The sequence below is a fragment of the Podarcis raffonei genome, chromosome 4 (assembly GCF_027172205.1).
Source record: "Podarcis raffonei isolate rPodRaf1 chromosome 4, rPodRaf1.pri, whole genome shotgun sequence".
Lineage (NCBI taxonomy): Eukaryota > Metazoa > Chordata > Lepidosauria > Squamata > Lacertidae > Podarcis > Podarcis raffonei.
This window is the reverse complement of record NC_070605.1, coordinates 36132449-36151313: the sequence shown is the minus strand read 5'-3', so window position 1 is coordinate 36151313 and position 18865 is coordinate 36132449. Positions and strand designations below refer to the sequence as shown.

The following is an 18865-nucleotide window of genomic DNA, read 5'->3' as shown; positions in this document are numbered from 1 at the left end:
AATTTTCCTCCAGCCCACATCAGGCAAACTTCAATCCTAAAACTAAACTCTCCTTGTCTCTGCCAACTATCTCCTTCTGAGCTCAGGCAGGGGCTGCTCCCAAGAGCCATCTAACTTAATGGCCCATCATCCTGCCATTTGTTAGGTCAGCAACTTGGCCATTACTAAGTAATGACCTCATGAAGAAGCTGGTCTGTGTTATTTTTGACACCAAGAATTCAGAGGTATGCTTAAATTCTAATGCTTTACTGAATCCAGAGATTTAGGGGAGTCTGACCCCCCTCCAAAAAACCCCACAATCTCATAACAATATGCTTGATATCAGGCACATCCCCACATAGCGCAACACAACCAACATCACAATTCTGCTACAATCTAAAAGCAGGACATAACCAGCATGCGGAACAAATAACTCAATTGTCAATCACAAATATAGGGCTGGTACAACCAAAGGACCCACACAAACACAAACAATGGATAAGATAATCACTCACTTTTTCCCTACTTCCCTACTACAACCAGTGTGGTACAGTATAGTGGTGTGTGGTGGGGAGTGAGACACCATGTCAATGACCTTGAGCTCTTTGGAGGAAAGATTGGATATAAATGTAAAAAATTAAACAAAACAAAACCATACATAACATACACCCTTTCCCCTGCGATCTTTCTCTCAGTACAAGATGATGGAGGGGAAAACAACACAAAAACACTGTTGATGTGTCCTCAACTTCTAAGGTTTCCAAAGGCATTTAGCTGGCCATTTTTCCAAACAAAGCGTTGACTAGCTGGTGACATGACATATGATATCTCCAATTTCAAAAAATTAGCGAAAGACAAGAAAATGTGTATGAAATAAAGCAGGCACATTATGATTTTCAATAATGATTTTCACTTTTCTCTTATTGATTCTAAATGTGCAGCAAAGAAGTTCAAGAATTAAAAGCAATCAAGAATTCATTTCTTGAAACTGAACTATTATCTCGAATTCATTTCTTAAAACTGAACTGAACTCATCAAACAGCAGAAAATAAGTTAGGTAGCAATCCTATATGCATTTTCCTGGGAGTAAGTCCCACTGAACTCAATTGGGCTTTTTTCTAAACAGGTATAGGATTGCATTATTTGACTTTGTTCCTGGATTGACTACACTGGATTGACTACACTGTAGTCAATGCACTGCTATTTTTAAACCCCACAAAAAGCAATGGGAATGCTCAGTTTAAAATTTAGGTTCAGAGGAATGAAATGAATCTCAGCAGGAAATGCAGCACATCGTTTCTGCTGAAGTAATATAAAGCTGAGAATAAAATCAACTATGCATTCTACCTGTGTTCAAACATTCAATAATCCTTTGTTGAATATAGTGCTGGTCAGAATGGTAATACAAAAGCCCATAAACAGTTAATTATTTTCTTCTAGAATAACTAAAGTTATACACAAAGTAGTTTTCAAAACTGGAAAATTTTAACTTTGTTACTATTTCTCAAAACCTCTGACATATTAAGTTGATTTCCGTGAAAGCCTGCTGTCTCCCTTTGTACAGTAAAGAGGATTTTTTGTGTTCTGAATATGTTTATTGGTTTGGTAAAAGAAGTAAAAGCAAAAAAGAAATTGAAAGCGAAAGACACAGAGTAACCCTCTCATTCATATTCATAAGACATATATAAAAGAAAGCACACAGAAAAATAGACCCTTTCTTTGGAGAGACAGCAAAGCATGACAACTTACTGATGGCAACAGAGACTGTCAAATTTCTATCAGCTCTATCTATATTCTGTCCAAATTCCTATCAGCTCTATAACTCACCCCATGGTGCCGATGCCAGCTCTGCAGCCGCAACAAAACTCAGAACTCTCTGATTTTGCCACTCCACCCCATGCCATACTGATTCTTACTACAGGGAAACAAGTATGAGCTCAAGCTTCCTGGTTTGTCTCTCTCCAAGCAAAACAGGAATGGCAAGTTGGTTATGTTGGTGTCAGCAGAAGCAAAGTCAACTTTCTCCAGGACCCTCTCAGCATTAAGCATTGTGTGGACTGGGATGCAGGAGGAAGATGGCACCTACTTCCTCAAGCTCCAGTATCTCTCTTCATTAAGGATGGCTCAGAGGAACCCAGAGATGGAAGTGGGCCCTCAACCCATTAACTGGTCCAGTGGTGGGCTTGCCCATGTGCAGTAGATAGACTTTTCTCCCCTGTTGCTATCCTGGGGTGCTAGTAGAGTTATGGTGTGGCACAGTCTTTGCTAGCCTGATGGAAGCTGCAGTATAAAACATCTGGAGGGTACCAGCTTCCTGAAGACTGCTGTGACAAGAGCCAGCAGAACAGTTCCCAGAATTCTCTGAAACAGAGGCTCCAAGGTAGCAAACAAGTTCATACAGAAAGTGTCTTCTGAGCCCTGTAAATTAGCTGGTGGGTTATTACGTGGATGTTTGTGTTATCAACGTAGATTTAGGGTGGTCACTGTAATCATTTACATTTTACATACATTTAAGCTTTACACATGATTATCAGAGCCTTGTTTGTTGCGTTCATTTCCTCCTGACCTCACTTCTTGCCTGTGTGTGTGTGTGTGTGTGTGTGTGTATTTATTTACAGATAGAGATTTATTTCAAACACACACACCTGCCAGCTTAGGATAACACTTCCTGCATCTGATCTGATAATATGGACTCTAGAATACAAAAGCTTGTGCCACAATAAACATGTTTGCTTTAAAAGTACCACACTCCGTGTTGGGTTTGCTCTAAGCCAGAAATAGCTGCTTGTCCACACTACCTTGCCATCTCAACTGTCCCTCATTCCCATTCATACTTAGAGACCCTAATCCAGTTCCATTGAATGACACTGAAGTTCCTGTCAGTTCAAGATGACTTGTCAGTCAGGACCAACCCATCTAATGATTTTTACTGGCAGTTAAGCACAACTAATTCTATTTGGAGCCAACAGGTGCGCATGTGCAGCCAACCACATTTCTCTCTCTCTCTCTCTCTCTCTGTGTGTGTGTGTGTGTGTGTGTTTCCTTAAAAGTTGGCTTTCAATAACCAGAGAGGCAACAAACCCCCTTTCCCCTCCCTGCCCCACAAACCTCAGATTTCCCACGTGCAAATAAAAGAATAATGGAATTGCAGAGTTGGAAGGGACCCCGAGGGCCATCTGGTCCAACAGGAATAACAATAACAACATGAAATAAGTTTCCAAAACTTAAACCAGGCTTGCTGTTTGTTTGTTGACAGAACCTCTGTGTTTTTAACAGAATGAACGAACGAATGAATCTTTATTTGCATCAGCCATCGGCCATAGCAATAAAACAACAATGCGATATACAAAGAATAGAAATAAAAAGTCAATTATATAAAATACATTTTAGGGTTTTGAATCAATAGACAAATAGTGGATCTTAATCTGATTGCCCCAGCTAAAAACTTTGCAACCTTTGCTGTCACCTGCTCATCTTGATCTGCCAAGAGAAAGGACACTGTGGTAGTGGTTGGGCGACCCGGAATGGACAATAAAAGTGTTTTAGACAGAAATTCAGCTGGTGAAAACCTCCATGCCAAGTCTGTCTGCCATGCACCTGTAAAGAGGCCTCTTCCTCTCTCTCCCACACCCCAATATAAATGGCTTTTGTGTGAAAAGCACACGGTTTCGCCTTTTTAAAGGATAAGGAAACATATATATTTATATACCTTCATGTCTCGGGAGTGAAGCTAGGTTTCAGGGAGCGAGCTAGATGGTTTTCCCGGCTGCTTAACGGGTCCTCAGCTGCTTATGTGCTCCGTCTCTATGGCAAAGCGAACATTTCCCTCGGAGGCTTAAAATTTCTGCCGGCAGAAGCTCCCCCGCCCCAAACCCGTCACCGCCACGCGCTGCCTCTCCAGCCAAAAGGGAAAGTTTCACAACGAAGCTCGACGTCTTCGGGGATTCTTTCCTCCCCACCCCCCACCCCCCGCACGCCCCGATATCATTATCGCCTGTGATTCAGTCCTGAGTTGCCTGGTTGGTGTTGCAATGGTTAAAAGGGGGAGGGGTGAAAGGGGAATGTCGTGACGTGAGAGAGGAAGTCGGGGTGGAGGGACGAGAGTTGCAGCTCGGACTTTTTCGGCATGGAGGAAATTCCCTCGCTGGGCGAGCCGGTCACCGGGACGTTCCCCACCCCGCTGAGTTGCCGGAAAACCCGGACCGGTGCCCGGACGACGGAGAGGACTAGTAGTCAAGGCTCCAGGGGTGCTTTTGTTGTTGTTCTCAAAGCAAATAGCGCTGCACACCGTTCGTTAAGGGCAGTCAAAAGATCTGTTTGTTTTTAGAGACCTGCACGAAGTTCTTTATGAAAACCGGAGTCCTTTCGCTTTCCGTTTTGGATGGACTTTTGCTTTCTGTGGGAATGGTAACTTTCCTAGGCCGGGCGTGTGTGTGTGTGCCAGCAAGGATCCACTGGGTCTTTAGGAATGTTTAGTCTCTCCTCTCCAGCCAAGGTTGTCAACATGGTCAATAGGCTGGTCAGAGTGATCAAAACAAGGGAAGCGAGTGCATTGACTGGTTTTGAGAATATGCTTCCAGAGCAAGGAGTAAATATCCTATAAATATTCTGTTTGATTTTTGAAACTAAAATAAAGTAACTCTGACCTTGGCAGTGACAAAACCTGGCCCAACAGGGGATAAAATAAAGTTGTGATCATTTTCTTCAGGGCAATTGCCTCTATCTATCTATCTATCTAAACAGCCACCTACGTGTAGTGTGGTCAAGTATTGCTTTGGAATACCTTGTGATATATGGTGCTCTCTCATTCGTACCTTTACACTTCTGTATAAAATTCAGCACATCTCTACGACCCACTGGGCTTTTGATTTAAGTAGTCCCCCTTTCTCCCTTAAGGGTTCGTAACACTGAGAAGCCTTGTACAGAAGCTGACAGATAGCCAGCCAGGACTGGGGATGAGGACATGGCAGGAGAAATAATGGAACCAGTTCCCTCAGCGGGAAAGACCAATGCACTATGAAGTTACTACCAAAAGAGGGACAGGTGTGAATGGGCCCAGTTCCTGTACCGCAAGACTCAGGCCCAGCCCTACTCATCCGCTGACTGAGGACTGACGGTCATCCCCAATCTCAGTACGGCAGCAATGATGTCCTGGGGTGCTTTGCTCACTTCTCTCAACCGGACAGTGACATGCGGGCAACCATAAAGGCCTTTTACATCACAGGGCTCAGATAAACAGCGCAAGAAACACGAGCCCTTTCTTAAAAGTTCAGCCGTTGAAGGCACCTGCATGGCTTAGGGGATCTGACTCATTTTGAGTTGGTGGATATCACAAATCTATCTCCAACTTAGCTCTCTAGATTCCAGAGCAGTTACCAAGCAGGATGTTCTGCCCTGGGGAGGCCAGGTCTGCCGACATTTCCATCAGCAGTTCTGTACCTCTGGGAAGATATTCATGAGTGCTGGATTGGAGCCAGTAGGTTTGAATGGATGAAAATGTCTGATGCGTGTGCTAGAGAGCTGGGGAAATTGATACAGTGGTACCTCGGGTTAAGTACTTAATTCATTCTGGAGGTTTGTTCTTAACCTGAAACTCTTGTTAACCTGAAGCACCACTTTAGCTAATGGGGCCTCCTGCTGCCGCTGCGCTGCCGGAGCACGATTTCTGTTCTCATCCTGAAGCAAAGTTCTTAACCTGAAGCACTATTTCTGGGTTAGCGGAGTCTGTAACCTGACGCGTATGTAAGCTGAAGCATATGCAACCTGAGGTACCACTGTACACTCATTTAATTTTATTTATTAAGTACGGTATATTTATATCTCACCTTATCCATCCTATGTCGTTTCAAGATGGGTTTAAGCAGTAGTCAGTGATGAGGAAAGGATTGGCATATTAGACTCGCACAACCAAGCACTTGCCACACGCTTTTCAATCAGTTTACATTAAAGCTAGAGTTAAAAGTATGAAGATTTCCAGCAACATGGTTTTCAAAGCATACTGGATAAAATACCCATGGCAACTGGGGTATACGTGTGCATAATCACACTTACGTCAGGGTGTACCATACCAGCTTGAGCAAGCAGCCACAGAATTTTACAGCCTACTAGCATCTACACAGGCTTGCATACATCTCCTGAGCCTGTTTTTGCAGAATGAGCGCCAACCCCAGATGCCAGAGGCAGATGCATGAATTCATTGTGGAGCCTCTTCCCCGGGACTTCCCTCCGCCTCCTGCCTCAGCACTGCCTACAGCAGATACTGTGGGCATGAAGCAAGCGTGTGTGAACCTCTGCCCTCTCCTGTCTGAGTAAGCGGGAAGATGCCCAAGATTGCTGCTACCCCTTCGCAAAGATGATCGTTTTGAAACTTTCCACGTAGCCAGGAAACGCTGAGTGGGTGAAGCCTTCCCGTTCTCTCGAGAGATGCTATATAATTACATCATCGGATTGTGTCGATGCACAACACCGCCGGCCTTAATCGCTTTAAGCTACTTGTTCCAAGGAGCAGATACATTTCATCATTTGCAGTCCAGTCCTATGCAGCTAGGTGTGCCTGTCCACTGAAGTCAACTGCCTTAGGGATGCCTTGCTCTACACAGGATTAAAATGTTCAAGACAATCCTGCACACGTTATTGTGGGAGTAAGCTTCGAGCTCAGTAAAGGAAATACAGAAAGGATTAGACTACAAGAGTACATTACACATGGTCCTGAAATAAGTGTGTTTGCTATGGCCACCAATTTGGATGGCTTTAAAGGGGGATTAGACCAATTCAGGGAGGATAAGACTATCAATGACTATTTGCCACGATGGCTGCCTCCATGGTAAGAGGCATCAATGCTTCTGAATACCAGTTGCTAGAAACCACAGGAGAGGATGGGGCTCTTGTGCTCATGTCCTGCTTGTGAGCTTTCCATCGGCTTCTGGTTGGCCACTGTGAGAACAGGATGCTGGACTAGACGGACCATTGGCCTGATCAGCAGGATCTCCTTACATTCTTATGAGCCAGGAAGGATCTAAAATGACTACCCATTGAGTATTAATCAATACAGTGACTGGGAAGAATATGTGTTGGGGGACTGTGAATCAAATTCTGAGAGCAGAACACAATGTGCCCAGTTGGGCAGTTCCAAACCAGTTAAGGGCTCTTCCAGGGGATCTGTTTATTGAGCATTCATCACATGCTTGCACAAGGTTTGATTGAATATGGTTGTGATTGACTATTCATTCTGATATGTCTTCTGGGAAGTTGTATAACAATTAGCATTTATTATGCTCAAGCATGCTGACTTGCTTGTGGGCTGTTCATATATCTCCCCATTAACCTTTCATTTATTCCACACTTTTGAATGCATTTTGCTTTTCCTTTCCAAACCATAAAAAAGTCTAGTAAAGGGGGGGGGGACTGAGCTAAAGCAACAGGGCACTTTAATCCACTTTCATTGTGCAAACCTAAATATGTTGGTATGCACTTGAATCCCTCCTGCAAAAAACATGACAGTCTGGAGGGACCCTAAAATTCCCAAACCTATCAAAACAGTCATTTTGTTGTATGCATTTGCCCTGGCATATCCAGATGCACCAAAGGTAACGCACAACAGAACCTTCCTTTGAAATGCGTTGAGAAAACTGGCTATCATGTTAGCTTTTTGTACCCATTGGATTTCAAAGATGAACACGGGCAAGTAGCATTCTCCTTTTCTCCTCCAATCAGCCCCAGCCAATATGGGCAATGGGAGCTGACATCTCAACAACACCTGAGGAAGCACAGCCTGCCTTTATCTGTGGTGGAGTCCACAGTGTCAAATGATACAGCCCTTGCCTCAGCTGTCTGGTTGCATAGCTTAGCCTTGGTGCTCTCATTAGCGTTTTAGCTGTCAGCCTTCAAACTCAGGTCCCTGCCTCATGCTCTGTGAAGTTAAAACGCTAGGGAGAGGACATAGCTTAGGGGTCTTGCAGATACCTTATATGCAGAATGTCCGAGGTATCTCTGATTCAAAGGAGCTTTAGGATCAGGGATGGGAAGGCCTCTGTCTGAAGAGCTGCTGTCACTTGTAATAGTAGGCAATAGTATTGTGCTCACTCAATGGACCGATGATGTGACTCCATGTGTTATGTTTTGCTGAGTACTAAGGCCCACCAATTTCAGTGCAACTCACACCAAAGAAGGGACGCGGGTGGCGCTGTGGGTTAAACCACAGAGCCTAGGACTTGCCAATCAGAAGGTTGGTGGTTCGAATCCCCACGACGGGGTGAGCTCCCATTGCTCGGTCCCTGCTCCTGCCAACCTAGCAGTTCGAAAGCACGTCAAAGTGCAAGTAGATAAATAGGTACCGCCCTGGCGGGAAGGTAAATGGCGTTTCCATGCGCTGCCACATGACCCGGAAGCTGTACGCCGGCCCCCTCGGTCAATAAAGCGAGATGAGCATCCCAACCCCAGAGTCGGTCACAACTGAACCTAATGGTCAGAGGTCCCTTTACCTTTACCACACCCAAGGTAAGTGACCATAGGATTGCTGTCTTAAAAAAAAACTGCACTCTGCTCCACAGGTAGCCAATATGGTGCCCTCCATATATTGCTGGACTCCCAACTCCCATCAGTCCCAGCTAGCATGGCCAATGGCCAGAGATGATTGGGACTTGTAGTCCACCACATCTGAATGGCACCATGTCAACTGCTCTACTCTATGCTAATCAGGAGGCAGAGTCGCAGCACAAGGTGGCAGAACTATTTGGAATTATGTTTTCTACGGAGCAAGGAAAGATCTTGAGAAAGAACTGAGGGGAAAGAGAACACTCAAAGTCATGAAAGCAGCACAGTGGCAGAGCCATAACTCCTCGATCCAACTCCGCCTGAGTGCTTGCAGCTGTGGAAAAATCTTCCTTATTTCAAGTGGTAAGAATTTGTTAAGTATGACAAAGTACCTGACCTGTAAGACAAAAGCACCTTTCATACGTAGCTGCAAAATTTGGCAAGAGTGGTGGGAACGTTGCTAACCTTTCTGGATTTCTCTCCTGCCTGTCAATGTGTGTGTATAAGAGTTACCCATTTATGCCTCCTAATTGACACTTTTAAAAATCCTTCATACTTCATTTCTGTGAACGGCTGCTTCAAAATTACTTATACTTTCTCCTTTCACACTTCCAGTGCCAAGAGAAACATAATGAAAATAGCGCAAGAGCTTGTGTGTGGAAAGCACCAGTCAGGAAAAAATGACAGAAACTGGGGGGGGGGGGAGAGAGAAGACCAGCAGCTAATTTCTCTTCCTAAAGCTGAACCAGGCAGAAAGAAAGGGCATGCAAAAGACAAGGGTGATTCACACTGATGAAGAAATTTAGAACCGAGATAGTTGGGATTAGCTGAGTGGGTGCGAGGGCGATGTTCTGCCGAGTTCAGACATGCAAAACTTTCTCCTTGGCGCTAACTACTTAAAGCCGATTTAAGCTGAACCAGATATGAACGAGCCCTAAAAATGAATGCATAATACTGTGTATTCATGTCGGTGGTTCAAATCCAAAACAGAAGGAGGAAAGGGAACGTTGTTTGACCTGTGATGATAATATTGCTGCAGTTATTAGGAGAACCACACAACAAATGTTGCTGGAATACACTGCTTGCTATTTAACAGGGTTAATCTTGGATTTATCCATTCATGGGCGTCCCAGATGTGGTTGCTGTAAATCTTAAATCTCTTGGGAGCCCCCTCCCCCACCTCATAAGCAGAAATTCTACTCTTGGTAGTGCACTGAATGTAGTACTGCCAGCCTAAGATCAATCAATAAAAGACCTACAGTAACATAACTGGTTTGTGATTCATGAGACTCATGACTCATGAAAGTTTTTCTCACAGGTGGGGAGGGTGCTGCTGCACTCATGTTCTGCTTGCGGGCTTCCCATGAGCACCTAGTTGGTTGTTGTAAAGAACAGGAAACTGGATTAGATGGGCTTTGGGCCTGAACCAGCAGTCTTCTTAGGTTTCTATTTTCTAAATTATGAGGAAAGTGTCACCTGTTAATAAAACTGTCAGACTTTTTATTACTTGTGTGTGGCCCCTGATTTATTTTTGGACCCTCCACATCATCTGCAAAAGAGGATACACATCTGCATAAGACATGCTGTATGCATTGATTGATTGATTATTGATTGATTGATTGATTGATTGATTGCAAATTGGATCCTCTTTTGTTAATAGAGTGGAGGGTCCAATCCACATATTGTGTACTGAGCATTCGAAGTTCTGTTGACACATCTGATGGGGAAAAGTTAAGAACCTCCCCCCCTCCCCCCCCCCCGCCATACACACATACAAATTTAAGGTTCAGTAGCTTCATTTTGTAAAACAAAAGTGGTCTTCAAAAAGAATCAGAGCAACATGTAATGGGTTAGAACTTGACTAACTACGCATCTTTACTCAGAATTAAGCCCCAATGAGTTCGATGGGACTTACAAGTATGCATGTATATCATTACAACCTAAGGTGGTTGAAAATAAATCACCTTGTGAAAAGTTAGTTCCTGCTGAAATCAATATTGTCTGTATTCAGTCTGATCCGAGGAAGGATTCTTAAAATATTCTAGAGGGGTAGCAGCATTACTCTGCAGCAGCAGCAGCAACAGCAACAAGCCTTGAAGCTCCCTAAAGACTAAGATATGTGTTATAGGATAAACTTTCATGGACTAGAGTCCATTTCATCAAACATATACAGCATTATCCTCATTGATCAGGCTGTATAACTTTTGTTTGCAAATGTCAGGATTGACAGGAAGGTGTAAATTGGAAATACTATATCCTTCAAACTTTGGGCACTTCCTTTCATCACCGACCGATTGCTGGGTGACTCTTAAATGAATATAGGTTTGATTTTATCTATACAGTACAATAATGTTGTCAAGAAAGCGCCAAGAAATAAAAAAAGATTGCCATACCATACCATCTAGAGGCTAATGTTAGGTATTGCAGGTACTTTTGAGACACTTTTTTTTTTCTCCTCCTTGCTTGGAACTCTGTGAAGGGGGAACTATAATGTCTAGAATTCTTCAAGGGAAATCCGTTGAAGGACCACAATACCTCAAGGACTGCCTCTTTCCATATGAACCTACCCAGACCCTGAGATCATCTTCTGAGGCCCTCCTCTGTGTGCCTCCTCCACGAAAGCTCTTGAGGGTGGCAACACGAGAACAGGCCTTTTCTGCAGCGGCTCCACGTCTGGGGAATGCTCTCCCCAGAGAGGCTTGCCTGGTGTCTTCATTATACACCTTTAGGCTCCAGGCAAAAATGTTCCTTTTTAACCAGGCCTTTGGTTGTTCTGATTTACATCCTATGGCCATTTAAAATGTGTGTTTTTTGGGGGAGGTATTGTTTTTATTTTGATTATGTATTTTGCGGTTTTATATTTTGATTTTATTTTGTGAACTGCCTTGAGACCTCTGGGTATAGGGCAGTATATTATGCAAACAAACAAAAAACCAATAAATAAATCTGAATGTGGTTTGAAGATATAGTGTGCGTGCCACCTGTATAGAACTTCATGAAAGCTTTTCCTGTCAGTTCATAGCTGTCAACTTTTTCCTTTTTTTAAGGGAAATTCTATTCGGAATAAGGGAATTTCCCTTTAAAAAGGGGAAACGTTGACAGCTATGTGTCAGTTCCTTTAATCATCATTTTTCATTCATGCATATCTTCTTTTGTACTATCTTAGGTAAAGGGATCCCTGACCATTAGGTCCAGTTGTGGCCGACTGGGGTTGCAGCGCTCATCTCGCTTTATTGGCCGAGGGAGCCGGCGTACAGCTTCCGGGTCATGTGGCCAGCATAACTAAGCTGCTTCTGGTGAACCAGAGCAGTGCACGGAAACGCCGTTTACCTTCCCGCCGGAGCGGTACCTATTTATCTACTTGCACTTTGACGTGCTTTCGAACTGCTAGGTTGGCAGGAGCAGGGACCGAGCAACGGGAGCTCACCCCGTCACGGGGATTCGAACTGCCAACCTTCTGATCGGCAAGTCCTAGGCTGTGTGGTTGAACCCACAGTGCCACCCGCGTCCCATTTGTACTATCTTAGAGCCACATAAAATTGTGTCTCAGCAGGCTGTATGGTGCACAGATGCACAGCAACAAAGAAGAAAGTGCAGTCATTGTTATAACCATCACGACAAGCCAGGTAGAAAACAAGTATATCTGGGTATGAGCATCATATATTGTGCTGGAGCATGGAGAAAAGCAGGAGGGCACAGGCGAAACCAAACATAAACATGGGAAATTTGAGGACAAGCAGCACTTGAATAAATGTACAGTGGTACCTCAGGTTAAGTACATAATTCGTTCCGGAGGTCTTTACTTAACCTGAAACTGTTCTTAACCTGAAGCACCACTTTAGCTAATGGGGCCTCCCGCTGCCGCCGCACTGCCGGAGCACTATTTCTGTTCTCATCCTGAAGCAAAGTTCTTAACCTGAAGCACTATTTCTGGGTCAGCGGAGTCTGTAACCTGAAGCATATGTAACCTGAAGCGTATGTAACCCGAGGTACCACTGTAATGGTTTAAGTTAGTGGTTTTCAATCAGTGTGCCATGGCAACCCTGGGTTGCCTTGAATGATGGTCAGGGATGCCATAGGCAACACTGGCCTGTATCCTTTCCTTCCCTCCCTCCTAAGATGCCTTTTTGCGTGTCTTCCTCCCAAAGGCTTGGCACAGCTGTTTGTTGCAGCAGCCATGGCTACAAGCTCAGCTGTCAAATGGTGCCTGTGGGGCTGGTCAGGAGGTGCTGGTTAACAGCAGCTGAGGTGGCTTCAGAATAAGCAAGCAAATGGGTGAGGGAGCCCAGCCAGCCAGCCAGCCCTCCAGCCCTTGCTGTTGGGAATGGACAGATAAATCCCAGGCCCCTGTGGGGCAGTGTGAGGAGGGACCTCTCTTTGGGGCGGGGGGGCAGCTCAGAAACCAGGGGTGGCAGTACTGGCTTTCCAGAGGACTCCCAAGGAGAATGGAGAGAAGAGGAGAAGAGGCTGAGGGAACACTCCCCAAGGGAGGGTGTTCGAAAAAGCGTGAGGCTGCCAGCTCTGCAGGCAAGGGGGCAACATAACTGGGCTCCTGAGCCCCACAAGGGAGCTGCAGAAAGAATGTAGTTGGTCAAGGGAGACGTGGACCCAAAAGGTTGAAAACCTCTGCTTTAAGTGATTGTAATAATATAATAATTTATTATTTATACCCCGCCCATCTGGCTGGGCTTCCCCAGCCACTCTGGGCGGCTTCCGACAAAATATTAAAATACCATAATACATCAAACATTAAAAGCTTCCCTAAACAGAGATGCCTTCAGATGTCTTCTAAAAGTCTGGTAGTTGTTGTTTTCTTTGGCATCTAGTGGGAGGGCGTTCCACAGGGAGGGCACCACTACCGAGAAGGCCCTCTGCCTGGTTCCTTGTAACTTGGCTTCTCGCAGTGAGGGAACCAACAGAAGGTCCTCGGTGCTCGGTGTCTGGGTAGAACAATGGGGGTGGAGACGCTCCTTCAGATATACCATATTACACGGTATCAGATTAAAACGTCCAAGAGTATTCAGGGCCAAACCCTCGGTTACAAAATTGGAAGGCAATGATTTGATCGCTCTGCCGCTTTTGAAATTTGCATCACTCACCTTTCCGGTTACAGGAATCACTTTCAGCAAATGATCAAACTTTCAAAACAAGTTAATTGCTAGGGACTGTGGTGTTCTGCATCATGGTAATCAATGGAGAGGAGAACAAGGTGTGTCTCTTGCAATATTAAGCATTGTAAAATTATGGTACGATGAATCTGGAGAGGTAGTAAAGATTGCAGGTAATTGCTTGATATCCACCATTGCAGCTGGATCTTAAACTATGCCCAAAGCAATACTGACAGTTTTCTTTCAAAAATGGGTTTCTACTTTTGCAGGAAACCTTGTAAAGTAAATCTACATGTTAAGAGAAAAAAATAATAGCCTTCCGATTTCAACCTTTTAATTCTTTGCTTGCATAACTTATGTTCATTTGTGTACATTTTTTTTACTGCTAGATTGTTCTTATATCTCATTTCAAAAGAATATTCAGACGCTAACATTGATCCCAGTTCAAGATATTGTCATGCATTTGGACATCTTGATTTCTGTGTCTAGGCCTTTGGCTGGAGAACTAATGAATGGGCAAGAAATCAAATTGTTTTCTCTACTCAGACTTCTGAAGTGGGGTGGCCACATCAAAACTGCATAGGACTCCTACAAAGTTTGTTTTTTAATATCTATCTACTTTTGTAGACTAAGGTGGCCAAAAGAAATATAGCAAAAAAATTCATATAAGGGATATAAGGCAGTGGTTCCCACTTGTTTAAGTACTGCAGACTTATTATGGGTCACTATTTGGTTATTACAGTATTTTACAAAAAGTGAAGCTCCACCTCCAGATTTCACAGTATCATGCTATGGCGTCTTCTAGTAAATTTTTGATGGATGCTGTCCAGATTACTGTTTACAGATTATTTGGAGAAGTGGGGTCAACTGTGTGCATGTTTGATACTTTCCCATTTGGGCTGTTTCAATGCTTCATGCTAGATTTTTAATTTTTCCTTTTATCACCTTGTGAGACTCAGACTCCACTCTCCCATTTTAGATATTTCCTCTCTATTACCACCTGAACTAATTTTCCATTTGGCTCCTCCTGGATTCATCTCTCTTGCTTTCCACCCTAAATCCATAGAAACCTGTTCCTTGGATCCCAGCTTTCGATTGATAGCTATAATTCTTTCCCTCACCTGTTTAATCATTAAATTAAATTGCTGAATAGGTGGGAAACTCCCATTAAAAAAAAACCCAAACAGTTTAGACTAGTGAGAATTTTAGGGAAATGATGCAATTTAGGGATCGAAAATAAATGTGCTCTATTGGAAGTTATCAGGCTGTTTCTGTTAGCTAATTGTTCTTGTGTGAATTTCTGCTGTCTTGTATCTCCTTTATATTATATTGTCCTTCAGATTAATTTTCAATTGTTTCTTTATTTACAGGATTTTTTCCACATTTCCATAACCACCCATATAGTACACGTTATCTCAAATTCTTTTTTACAATTTATTTTTATGCTGCCATTTTATATTTCATTTATACATTCCTTTCATTCTTACTAGTTCAGTTATTACTGAGTATATATGTTTTCATTGTATCCTTGCTGTGATTTAAAATTTTCAAATTTATATTTCCTTTGAGCCAACTCTGGTTTTTTCTAGTTTCTACTTAGAAATGGAATTTTCTGAAAATCTTGATCTTGACAAAATGCAGATACTTTTTGCTGGTTCTGCTAAAAGTAAAAATCATTTCTGCATCTTATACATTTAATATACACATATTATATGTATATACTGTAGACTCCAAGTTTCCTAAAGCGATCAGCAGATAAACAGATACATACATCAATGCATAAAGTTGTATAAAAATACAGTATACTTGTATATTAATTTATAAAATTATGCTACGGGAATAGAGCAACTCATGGGACTTGACTCTTTTATAAGTATATTGTACATATTTTTTGCATATAATAAATCAGGCTTCCTTTTTTTAAAAAAAAGTTGACATTGCACCTGTGTGCTCAATGCAAGTGCCTGGCTGATGTGGGTAAAGCATGATTTGGTTGGAATTGCCAAATTTTATGTATAAATGTGTTCCAAGTTATTACCACTAGCTGTCCTGACTAAGCTCAATAAATCTACATTTAAGAACCTATTTTTAGCATGGAATTCCTTACTGTTGTCAGTCGACAACAACCAAAATTGGCATTTCGGTCCTGAATACATTTGCCGGCACCCAGCCAGAAACCTTGTAAGCCATGTCCAAAGTCTGGCCCGGGGGCCAATTGTGGCCCGCAGCCCGGTTTAAAACGGCCCCACAGGCAATTCGGAGAAATCAATCTGTTGCGGCCCCTGAGCGCCTGCTGTTCTGCTTGTTCTCCCCTGGAGCCAACGCTCCACCAAGGAAGGTTAGAGGCAGGCAAGGCGGGCTGCAATTGGTGCATCTCCAGCAGCGGCGCTGCGTGATTGGTCGCTTGGCCGATGCTGCTCTTGCAGTGGGTGCTTTTAAAATGTGTGGCGGAAGGGGGTGGGATGATTGGGTTGCTTTTGTTTTTATTTCTATTTTCATTATACGTTGTGGTTTTATATTGTGGTTTTTTGCTGCGAAACGCCCAATCGTGTGCATATTTATAGTATTCAAATGTTCTTTCCCACCCCATGTTTGTGTGTGTGTGTACACAAACACACACACACTACTCATATCTTCCTTCTTTTCAGAAGTTTAAAAGCCATTGTGATGTAGTGGTTAGAGGCCTGCAGGAGAACCAGCTTCAAATTGCCACTCTTACTTAAAACTCACTGCTGTGGTTTAGGGGGAAGTCACTTTTTCCCAGCCTAACCCACCTCACAGGGCTGCTGTGAGAGTTAAAGTGAGGGCAGGGGAGAAGAACCACATAGACTGCCTTGAGCTCCTTGGAGACAGATGGGACAAAAATGGAAAGATGGGTGGATAGATAACGCTGGGATAGCAGTCTTTGTTTCATAACCCCATCTTCCTGAACATGAAGTCCCATAGATTTCTAAAAGCCTACATTTGCATTTCTTGCAAACTTGTGGGTTCAATAGCTATTTCCTCATATGTATTTTGGGAGCTGTAGCTGTTTGGTGCAATAGGTGCCAGCACATGGTACCTTTGGTTGTTCTAACACAGATAACATCTGGTTTCATTGTGCCATCAGGGAAAATAGCAGTCCTATCCATGCAGCCTCCTCAAGCTGTCGACTGTGGAAAAGATCTATGCTCTGACAAATCAACTCCTGAGACCTTCTTCTATCATTTGCAGGGAAAATATTTTCTACCTGGTGGGAACGAGCTGGCCAAATCTGTTGGCAAATGTTTTATTGAGGATTCATTTGGGCTTGGGCGAACACACTTAGACCAAAACCTCTGGCACTGCGCTCACATGATCTCTTCCCCTTCTGGCCAATTTTTAAAATGGCGACTGTAAATAAGAGAAGGAAAGTTGACAGTGAGGGCTGCTGCTTCCAGGACAGGTGGAAAGTCGAATATTTCTTTACTGAAATACGGAATCACTGTGTTTGTGATATGCCAAGAGACTGTGGCTGTTTATAAGGAATTTAACAAGAACTGCGAACACAAAACTAAGTGACTCTCACCTGTGTGACATTTTGCGAATCAAAACCACTACCTTTGAGCCAGACCTAGCCTATGTGCTGCAGTCCAGATCTCAGTTTCACCCTTCACATTAGTGCAGGCAAGTTTGTTTTGTTTTGAATTGAGAGGAATACATTGTCAAATCTCAGTTAATGTCAGTTGGTCTAAATCAGGTATAAATATGTTTGGACACAACATGTATATCTGGTGTTATGTTCCTGTTCATGTTTTTTGAACTTAAAAGCTGACAGACAACCTTTATTACCAATAATATGTAATCCACTTTACAATCTTCCTGACATATATTTCAGCTTCCTGGTTTTGTTTTTTTATCTGGCCTTCAGATATGAAAGGCAGAGTGATTTAACACCTGTTTAGATTTGTCATCCATGTGACGAAATGAAAAGTATGTCGTTTGCAATGAACTTTGCATAAAATAGTTAATTTTAATGGTTCAAAGAACGTCAGGCAAAATGGTCGGCCCTCACACATGTTCACTTCATCAAATCTGGTCCTCTTTGAAAAAAGTTTGGACACCCCGATTGGAAAGTGTCATAGTAAACAGCTAATCATGTCCCAAGTTTCCTAGATGCCTGACCACGCAGTTGCATTTTACTTGTACTGTAGTAGTATAGTCTTGGTCCAAACACCAGCCTATGTGGATGATTGAAACTGTTAGTCAGAGTGTGAGATGAAATGTTGGGAAATTGTAAATAGATGCCACTTGTCAGTATCAGACGTAGGATGAACAAACAACAGAAACATCAAAGGTGACAAATCCAACAGTCAAGTCCTTCCCTTCTTTATAGTCAGATATACTGCCATCCTTTCAGCTGGCCATGAAAAGAAAGAGGTGGCGATAAGATTTGGTGATTTTAAAAAGCTGTCACAGTAACAGCACCAAACATACACATGAGAAGGGATTGTGGATAGAGAAATAGTTTAATGGCAGGTATTGGTGTACTTATTTAATATCAACAAGAACAGGTTCAGAGTAAACAAAACTTGAAATTCAGTTTCTTTATGGTTCAACGGGTAAGATGTTCTGGGCCTACTTTACACACAACAGTTTTTAAAGGACTGGATAATTTCTGTACATTCTTTGTGGGCTTGCAGGAGGTTGGACAACTGGTAGACATGCTTGTTTCCCAAATGTCTTTTAGCCTCCTTCCCATCTCTTATGCCTGATGCCATGCCTTCTTCTGATCAAACCTCTATCTCCTGCAAGACAGTTTCCCTTGAACCATCCCACCCCTTACTCAAACCAGCTTTACTTTCCTGCCCCTCCATCTTTCCCCCGGCCTATTGCCAATACATCTTTGGCTTCATCCAAATCCATGCCCTGATCCATCTACTGTAATCTACAAGTCCCCTCTAGGTGAGGACCATGTCAAGTCTGCCTTCTGTACCCAGGCACATCACTGAAGTGAACCAAAATGTTAAATAGCAACAGTTTGTCTTCAAAACAGCTCTTGCAGACTTTTATTTTAAAAGGAAAAAAATCAGGAATCAATGACATTTCAGACTTGTTTGCTGCGATCTCAAGCATCGTTTTTTGCTACCTGCAGTTCAGATGTCAGCTACCAAAAGCCCCTTGAAAACATGCAGTTCACAGAGAAAGCTAATCAGTCTTAAGATCTTAAAACTTATACCAGTGTGGGTGACATTTGGATTTTGGAAAGTATTGAATAACTTGAATAA

At 43.0% G+C, this 18865-nt stretch overlaps 1 protein-coding gene across 1 annotated transcript in view; it reads right to left on the bottom strand.

Annotated features, from left to right (window-relative positions):
- NFKBIZ (NFKB inhibitor zeta) overlaps positions 1-3876 on the bottom strand; it is a 34564-nt gene extending 30688 nt beyond the window's left edge. Inside the window, exon 1 of the mRNA XM_053386235.1 lies at positions 3689-3876. The gene's annotated coding sequence lies outside the window, so the exon portion shown is untranslated. The remainder of the gene's footprint in view (positions 1-3688) is intronic.
- Positions 3877-18865: the final 14989 nt, after the last annotated feature.